The following is a 10,018-nucleotide window of genomic DNA, read 5'->3' on the forward strand; positions in this document are numbered from 1 at the left end:
TCAGCCAAAATATAAAGAATAGCACGTGTTGGGTGGCAAACAGAATTGAAAATACCCGCATTGAGGACAGCGGGTTCAAAAAGCGGGCAGTGGTTGCCGACCTCATGCATTATTCGAAATATATATTTCGGAGCATGATGATTTAAATTTGGTTACTTACAAATAAAGTATATTATTATCCGTACAAATTTGTTTCTCAGTTCTTATGAACATGGGACATGGCTCCGCGGTTAATAGGAATATACGACTTTAGAAATATCTAATTTAGAAATCATATGCGTTCGGTTTTACGTTATGTATTACCAGAGAGTTATATGGATAAAGATCAATTTTAAATTTATCATCAAATTGCAAATGATTTAACTCAAAATTTATATTGGTTAAACAAAAATTGTACATGTGTGGATACAATAATTATGTATGTTGGAAACAAAATGATATTTTAAAATGAAATATGTATAATATAAATACAAAATTATAGAAATACATATATATTATATGAATATTATTATATGGTGAAACAAGTATTAAAATATAATGGAATATACGAATACGAATGCTATATAAAAATGCCCGTAATCGAATTAAAAGAGATTTAAAATTTTACCCAAAGGCAAAATATTGAAGTATTTTTCAATATGATAAAATAAATGGAATTATATAATATGGAAATCTATAATATTTATATTGCTTATTTCAATTCGAAAAATATGAATGGAATATGAAGAATGATATGAAGAATATGAATATGAATATATGAAGAATGAAGAATATGCCAGTAGTTATATGCTTGTCTCAAAGATTAAGCCATACATGTCTAAGTACTAACGAATAAAAAGTGAAACCGCAAAAGGCTCATTATATCAGTTATGGTTCCTTAGATCGTTAACAGTTACTTGGATAACTGTGGTAATTCTAGAGCTAATACATGCAATTAAAACATGAACCTTATGGGACATGTGCTTTTATTAGGCTAAAACCAAGCGATCACAAGCGATCGTTATATTGGTTGAACCCTAGATAACATGCAGATCGACGACAGATCTTTCAAATGTCTGCCCTATCAACTTTTGATGGTAGTAACTAGGACTACCATGGTTGCAACGGGAAACGGGCAATCAGGGTTCGATTCCGGAGAGGGAGCCTAAGAAACTTCTACCACATCTAAGGAAGGCAGCAGGCGCGTAAGTTACCCACTCCCAGCTCGGGGAGGTAGTGACGAAAAATAACAATACAGGACTCATATCCGAGGCCCTGTAATTGGAATGAGTACACTTTAAATCCTTTAACAAGGACCAATTGGAGGGCAAGTCTGGTGCCAGCAGTCGCGGTAATTCCAGCTCCAATAGCGTATATTAAAGTTGTTGCGGTTAAAACGTTCGTAGTTGAACTTGTGTTTCATACGGGTAGTACAACTTACAATTGTGGTTAGTACTATACCTTTATGTATGTAAGCGTATTACCGGCGGAGTTCTTATATGTGATTAAATACTTGTATTTTTTCATATGTTCCTCCTATTTAAAAATCTGCATTAGTGCTCTTAAACGAGTATTATTGTGGGCCGGTACTATTACTTTGAACAAATAAGAGTGCTTAAAGCAGTCTTCAAATGCCTGAATATCCTGTGTATTCTGATAATGAAATAAGACCTCTGTTCTGCTTTCATTGGTTTTTAGATCAAGAGGTAATGATTAATATAAGCATTTGGGGGCATTAGTATTACGACGCGAGAGGTGAAATTCTTGGACCGTCTTAAGACTAACTTAAGCGAAAGCATTTGCCAAAGATGTTTTCATTAATCAATAACGAAAGTTAGAGGTTCGAAAGCGATCAGATACCGCCCTAGTTCTAACCATAAACGATGCCAGCTAGCAATTGGGTGTAGCTACTTTTATGGCTCTCTCAGTCGCTTCCCGGGAAACCAAAGCTTTTGGGCTCCGGGGGAAGTATGGTTGCAAAGCTGAAACTTAAAGGAATTGACGGAAGGGCACCACCGGCATAATTTGAATCAACACAGGAAAACTTACCAGGTCCGAACATAAGTGTGTAAGACAGTTTGATAGCTCTTTCTCGAATCCATGGGTGGTGGAGCATGGCCGTTCTTAGTTCGTGGTGTGATTTGTCTGGCTAATTCCCATAACGAACGATACTCAAATATATTAAATAGATATCTTCAGGATTATGGTGCTGAAGCTTATATTGCCTTATTGTGTTTGAATGTGTTTATGTAAGAGGAGCCGTACCTGTTGGTTTGTCTCCTTATAAGGTCACTAGCTTCTTAAATGGACAAATTGCGTCTAGCAATAATGAGATTGAGCAATAACAGGTCTGAGCTGCACGCGCGCTACAATAAAAATCAACGTGTATTTCCTAGACCGAGAAGTCCGGGTAAACCGCTGAACCGTTTTCATGCTTGGGATTGTGAACTGAAACTGTTCACATGAACTTCGAATTCCCAGTAAGTGGGAGTCATTAACTCGCATTGATTACGTCCCTGCCCTTTGTACACACCGGCCGTCGCTACTACCGATTGAATTATTTAGTGAGGTCTCCGGACGTGATCACTGTGACGCCTTGCGTGTTACGGTTGTTTCGTAAAAATTGACCGAACTTGATTATTTAGATGAAGTAAAAGTCGTTACAAGGTTTCCGTAGGTGAACCTGCGGAAGGATCATTATTGTATAAAATCCTTACCGTTAATAAAAATTTGTTATAATACAAATACATTTTGAATTTACCAAAATTACTTACCAAATTACAAAATTAAAAAATTTACCAAATTTAAATTACCAGATTATCAAATTTAGATATGATATGATTATAGAATAAAACGATTATGTATTGTTCATCTTAGTTATGAGCATCCGTTGGCTAATGCAACAACCTAAAATATACAATGTAGTACCTGGTACCCATCAGGTCAATGTTTTATATAAATTGCAGTATGTAACGCCCAAACATAGTTATATATAAACCGTAAATAACCTGATTATATGATACATAATGCTTATATGAAACTAAGACATATCGCAGCATTTATTTTAGGTATAAAAATACATTTATTGAAGCAATTATGCCAGTAAAATGGTGTATTTTTAATTTCTTTCAGTAAAAGCAAAATTGACATTATATAAAAATGAATTATAAAGCTCTAAGCGGCTCATGGGTCGATGAAGAACGCAGCAAACTGTGCGTCATCGTGTGAACTGCAGGACACATGAACATCGACATTTTGAACGCATATCGCAGTCCATGCTGTTATGTACTTTAATTAATTTTACAGTGCAGCTTGGACTACATATGGTTGAGGGTTGTATGACTATGCTAATTAAGTTGTTTATAAATTTTATAAGCATATGGTATATTATTGGATAAAATAATAATTTTTTTATTCCTAATATTAAAAAATATATATGAAAAACATTATATCACATTTGGATGTGAAAAACGAAGATAAATATTTTCTTTTTCAAGTTCTTTTCAAGTTTTCTTTTTCGATCAAGTAATACTGAGAAATGTGTAGCATACAAAATTGAATTATTTTTCATCTAGAATTGTCTCTTATTAATGATTCGGAAATAGAATAAACCTGGTTATGTTATTATTCTTCGTTGGTTCGTTTAATGGAAAACACTTTGCTGCAAGAAATAATTTAAAAAAATGTTTTTATCATTATATATATAGAATTAATGAGAAATTAACGATTTAGGTCCTTCTTAAATGAGGCCATTTACCCATAGAGGGTGCCAGGCCCGTATAACGTTAATGATTACTAGATGATGTTTCCAAACTAAATATAACCATGAGACCGATAGTAAACAAGTACCGTGAGGGAAAGTTGAAAAGAACTCTGAATAGAGAGTTAAACAGTACGTGAAACTGCTTAGAGGTTAAGCCCGATGAACCTGAATATCCCTTACGGAAAATTCATCATTAAAATTAATTAATTAATATGATTACAGTGCCTTTATTTTTCGGAATTATATAATGGCATAATTATCATTGATTTTTGTGTTTATTATATGATATTTATTGTATGATTAACAATACGAAAGATTCAGGATACCTTCGGGAACCGTTTTGAAACACGGACCAAGGAGTCTAGCATATGTGCAAGTTATCGGCAAACTCGTTATTGGCGCCACCGTTATTGGCACCACCGACTGGTCCTAAACTTATAGTGACCAACAAAGAACCTTCGTGTGTGATTTAACTTCAACTTTGTGGCTAATCAATGCTACAAGAAGTAACTATCCGCCAGTCATACAGTGCGTAATAATTAAAACCGCTTCAACTTGGTAGCCCACCATAATAGTTCGACCGCTACTAGAAGAAAAAAATTATTACATAAGTGCTGCAAAGGCAAGACCACTAAAGGGTAACTGAAGCCCCAGGTTTTGCCAGTGACAAAGACAGTGTGTAGCCCGCAAATCAAAAAGCGTGACCGCTACGAGGAGTGATAAATAAAATAAAATCAACAACAACAAAAACAATAGAAACAACAATGGCACTACCATAACACTCCGAGAATCATCTGAACCAGGCTCTTGGTCAGATTCGACAGGTACCAACATTTACCGGTACGACACTGGAACTGAGCTCGTTCATAAGAAGAATAGAGTTCATACTTCAACTATATCCATCAACTGACGTCCGCCAGTTACACGTCCTCTTCAGTGCAATCGAAATGCAAATTGGAGGCGACGCCCAACGAGTATCCCAGCTCAGTGCAGCTAATACATGGCCGGAATTGAAGGAAGCCCTAATCGCCGAGTTCAAGACCCAGACACCATTTGAAGAGCTTTTGAGACGACTATATAACACCCAATTCAATGGATCAGTTCGTAAGTTCATAGAAGAGCTTAAAGCAAAATGCTTCGTAATAACAAATAAGCTAGCTTTAGAAAATAACGATTTACATAATCACATTTATACAAACGCAATGAACAATACAGTAAAAAGTGTAATTATTAAAAAACTCCCAGATAGACTCTACATGCAATTAGCCAGATTTGATATAACAACAGTCAGTAAATTAAAGCAAATTGTACAGCAGGAGGGTTGTTATGACAGTACATGGTCCGATCACCCAAAATCCCAAAATACTCAAAATACCCAAAATAAAAATCAGTACAGCCCAAACTATAACAACACTTCAAATAATCAAAATAGAAATCAAAATTATAATCAAACATCAATTAGCCAAAATAAAAATCAATATATGAACAAAAACAATAACAGCCATGACCAGCCATTTGAACACCTATTCAGCGTTGTTACTAAAACGGTCCATTTAATAGACTCAAAAGTAAATAATAATGCTACTGGCGCAGTTGGTCGTGATAGTGTTAAAATCTATTTAATCGCTATCTAAAAACAACATGCTTTTAGGCACGCATGCGACTCTCAATATCGTTTTAAGTTTTGATTGAAACCTCGACAATAGCGCGAAACCGTGTAACGCAATATCAATAAAAAACATGAATTTAATATCAGAAAGACGCTATTGAATTTGTGAGAGGCTGTAAATCCAATCGGTTACCTCAGAACCACACGAAAAAGCAATAAAAAGCATTTGAAAATCAAAATCTATCTTAAGAGCAAAAACTAAAAATAAAATAAATTAGTGAAGAGGCAAAAAAAAGAAATCAAATAAGATACTTACAAAGTAAAATCCGTAAAACAACAAATAAAAATAAAAAGAAATTAAATAAATAAAATAAAGTAAAACAAAAAATAACAATATTAAATTAACTTGAGAACAACGACAAAATGACAGAACCCAGAGTCGTGCCACCCCTATCAGACAGCAACATGACCCAGGTTGCCACCAGATTGGCAATGTAGAGACGTTCAATGGCCGAATTTATACTGCCCCTTTATGTTACCGGAGATTAACGTCAACAGCAGATCCTATTTGGGCATGTCGAGCGCAGCATCAGCGGAGAAGTCATGCGCAGCATTGGAGCCAAAGACATCAACACCTGGCCACAGCTAAGATGACAACTGGATCTCAACTAACTCGACTCTAACCACATTGTTTCGGAGGAGTTTCGGAGGACCCCATTCAGAGGAAGTGTACGAGCATTCCTGGAGGAAGCAGAAAACCGCAGACAAACCCTTACCAGTAAGCTTGAATTAGAACAAAATGCTGAAGAAAAAGCTTTACTTTTAAGATTAATAACAACATCCAGTATTGACCACTACTACAAACCACAATTCAAAAAACGAAAGAAAAATAATCACAACAGTTCATGGACAGCAAATTCAAATTAATAATATTGACACCAACCACGGCTATCTCCTTTTTTCTGATAAACCAGTCCAAGTACAATCCTCCTTTGAACATCATTGTTTAAGTATTAACTTAACCGAAATACACACTGTAGCTGCGTACCGACTATCATGCACCCCAAATTAAATTTTTCTACAATAAGATAAAAAGAGAATTAACTGGAATAACCATGCAACATAGAAATAAACGTGGACTTATTAACATTGTGGGCTCAGCTTTTAAATACCTATTTGGCACACGTGATGAAAATTATCGAGCAGAAATACAGAAAAAACTTGACACACTCCCATGACACAGTGAAGTTACATGAACTTTATGACGGTTTACGATTGATAAACGACAGAATGCAGAAGATACAGAAATACGAATATGACGACAACATCGTTAACTCCCTTTTATACGAACTTATGCAGTTTACATAATACAAAGAGGATCTGGAAATGTTTAACCCCAAATTTCTAAACTTCGACAAGCTTGAGGGGGTTCAAAAGCGGGCAGTGGTTGCCGACCTCATGCATTATTCGAAATATATATTTCGGAGCATGATGATTTAAATTTGGTTACTTACAAATAAAGTATATTATTATCCGTACAAATTTGTTTCTCAGTTCTTATGAACATGGGACTTGGCTCCGCATGGGACTATACGACTTTATAAATATCTAATTTAGAAATCATATGCGTTCGGTTTACGTTATGTATTACCAGATTAAAATATAATGGAATATACGAATACGAATGCTATATAAAAATGCCCGTAATCGAATTAAAAGAGATTTAAAATTTTACCCAAAGGCAAAATATTGAAGTATTTTTCAATATGATAAAATAAATGGAATTATATAAAATGGAAATCTATAATATTTATATTGCTTAATTCAATTCGAAAAATATGAATGGAATATGAAGAATGAAACATTATTCTGGTTGATCCTGCCAGTAGTTATATGCTTGTCTCAAAGATTAAGCCATACATGTCTAAGTACTAACGAATAAAAAGTGAAACCGCAAAAGGCTCATTATATCAGTTATGGTTCCTTAGATCGTTAACAGTTAATTGGATAACTGTGGTAATTCTAGAGCTAATACATGCAATTAAAACATGAACCTTATGGGACATGTGCTTTTATTAGGCTAAAACCAAGCGATCACAAGCGTTCGTTATATTGGTTGAACCCTAGATAACATGCAGATCGATGACAGATCTTTCAAATGTCTGCCCTATCAACTTTTGATGGTAGTAACTAGGACTACCATGGTTGCAACGGGAAACGGGCAATCAGGGTTCGATTCCGGAGAGGGAGCCTAAGAAACTTCTACCACATCTAAGGAAGACAGCAGGCGCGTAAGTTACCCACTCCCAGCTCGGGGAGGTAGTGACGAAAAATAACAATACAGGACTCATATCCGAGGCCCTGTAATTGGAATGAGTACACTTTAAATCCTTTAACAAGGACCAATTGGAGGGCAAGTCTGGTGCCAGCAGTCGCGGTAATTCCAGCTCCAATAGCGTATATTAAAGTTGTTGCGGTTAAAACGTTCGTAGTTGAACTTGTGTTTCATACGGGTAGTACAACTTACAATTGTGGTTAGTACTATACCTTTATGTATGTAAGCGTATTACCGGCGGAGTTCTTATATGTGATTAAATACTTGTATTTTTTCATATGTTCCTCCTATTTAAAAATCTGCATTAGTGCTCTTAAACGAGTGTTATTGTGGGCCGGTACTATTACTTTGAACAAATAAGAGTGCTTAAAGCAGTCTTCAAATGCCTGAATATCCTGTGTATTCTGATAATGAAATAAGACCTCTGTTCTGCTTTCATTGGTTTTTAGATCAAGAGGTAATGATTAATAGAAGCATTTGGGGGCATTAGTATTACGACGCGAGAGGTGAAATTCTTGGACCGTCTTAAGACTAACTTAAGCGAAAGCATTTGCCAAAGATGTTTTCATTAATCAATAACGAAAGTTGGAGGTTCGAAAGCGATCAGATACCGCCCTAGTTCTAACCATAAACGATGCCAGCTAGCAATTGGGTGTAGCTACTTTTATGGCTCTCTCAGTCGCTTCCCGGGAAACCAAAGCTTTTGGGCTCCGGGGGAAGTATGGTTGCAAAGCTGAAACTTAAAGGAATTGACGGAAGGGCACCACCGGCATAATTTGAATCAACACAGGAAAACTTACAGTTTGATAGCTCTTTCTCGAATCTATGGGTGGTGATGCATGGCCGTTCTTAGTTCCTGGAGTGATTTGTCTGGCTAATTCCGATAAGAACGATACTCAAATATATTAAATAGATATCTTCAGGATTATGGTGCCGAAGCTTATATTGCCTTATTGTGTTTGAATGTGTTTATGTAAGAGGAGCCGTACCTGTTGGTTTGTCTCCTTATAAGGTCACTAGCTTCTTAAATGGACAAATTGCGTCTAGCAATAATGAGATTGAGCAATAACAGGTCTGAGCTGCACGCGCGCTACAATAAAAATCAACGTGTATTTCCTAGACCGAGAAGTCCGGGTAAACCGCTGAACCGTTTTCATGCTTGGGATTGTGAACTGAAACTGTTCACATGAACTTCGAATTCCCAGTAAGTGGGAGTCATTAACTCGCATTGATTACGTCCCTGCCCTTTGTACACACCGGCCGTCGCTACTACCGATTGAATTATTTAGTGAGGTCTCCGGACGTGATCACTGTGACGCCTTGCGTGTTACGGTTGTTTCGTAAAAATTGACCGAACTTGATTATTTAGATGAAGTAAAAGTCGTTACAAGGTTTCCGTAGGTGAACCTGCGGAAGGATCATTATTGTATAAAATCCTTACCGTTAATAAAAATTTGTTATAATACAAATACATTTTGAATTTACCAAAATTACTTACCAAATTACAAAATTAAAAAATTTACCAAATTTAAATTACCAGATTATCAAATTTAGATATGATATGATTAAAGAATAAAACGATTATGTATTGTTCATCTTAGTTATGAGCATCCGTTGGCTAATGCAACAACCTAAAATATACAATGTAGTACCTGGTACCCATCAGGTCAATGTTTTATATAAATTGCAGTATGTATCGCCCAAACATAGTTATATATAAACCGTAAATAACCTGATTATATGATACATAATGCTTATATGAAACTAAGACATATCGCAGCATTTATTTTAGGTATAAAAATACATTTATTGAAGCAATTATGCCAGTAAAATGGTGTATTTTTAATTTCTTTCAATAAAAGCAAAATTGACATTATATAAAAATGAATTATAAAGCTCTAAGCGGTGGATCACTCGGCTCATGGGTCGATGAAGAACGCAGCAAACTGTGCGTCATCGTGTGAACTGCAGGACACATGAACATCGACATTTTGAACGCATATCGCAGTCCATGCTGTTATGTACTTTAATTAATTTTACAGTGCAGCTTGGACTACATATGGTTGAGGGTTGTATGACTATGCTAATTAAGTTGTTTATAAATTTTATAAGCATATGGTATATTATTGGATAAAATAATAATTTTTTTATTCCTAATACTAAAAAATATATATGAAAAACATTATCTCACATTTGGATGTGAAAAACGAAGATAAATATTTTCTTTTTCAAGTTCTTTTCAAGTTTTCTTTTTCGATCAAGTAATACTGAGAAATGTGTAGCATACAAAATTGAATTATTTTTCATCTAGAATTGTCTCTTATTAATGATT

General features: G+C 35.3%; 1 non-coding gene across 1 annotated transcript; it reads left to right on the plus strand.

Annotated features, from left to right (window-relative positions):
• The first annotated feature begins 9,580 nt into the window (after window positions 1-9,580).
• LOC6556235 lies at window positions 9,581-9,759 on the plus strand. The gene has a single exon (XR_046931.1). It is a non-coding gene; the product is annotated as a 5.8S ribosomal RNA (ribosomal RNA).
• The last annotated feature ends 259 nt before the right edge of the window (window positions 9,760-10,018 follow it).

This window comes from Drosophila erecta, unplaced genomic scaffold (genome assembly GCF_003286155.1).
Source record: "Drosophila erecta strain 14021-0224.00,06,07 unplaced genomic scaffold, DereRS2 tig00000382-arrow-arrow-pilon, whole genome shotgun sequence".
NCBI lineage: Eukaryota > Metazoa > Arthropoda > Insecta > Diptera > Drosophilidae > Drosophila > Drosophila erecta.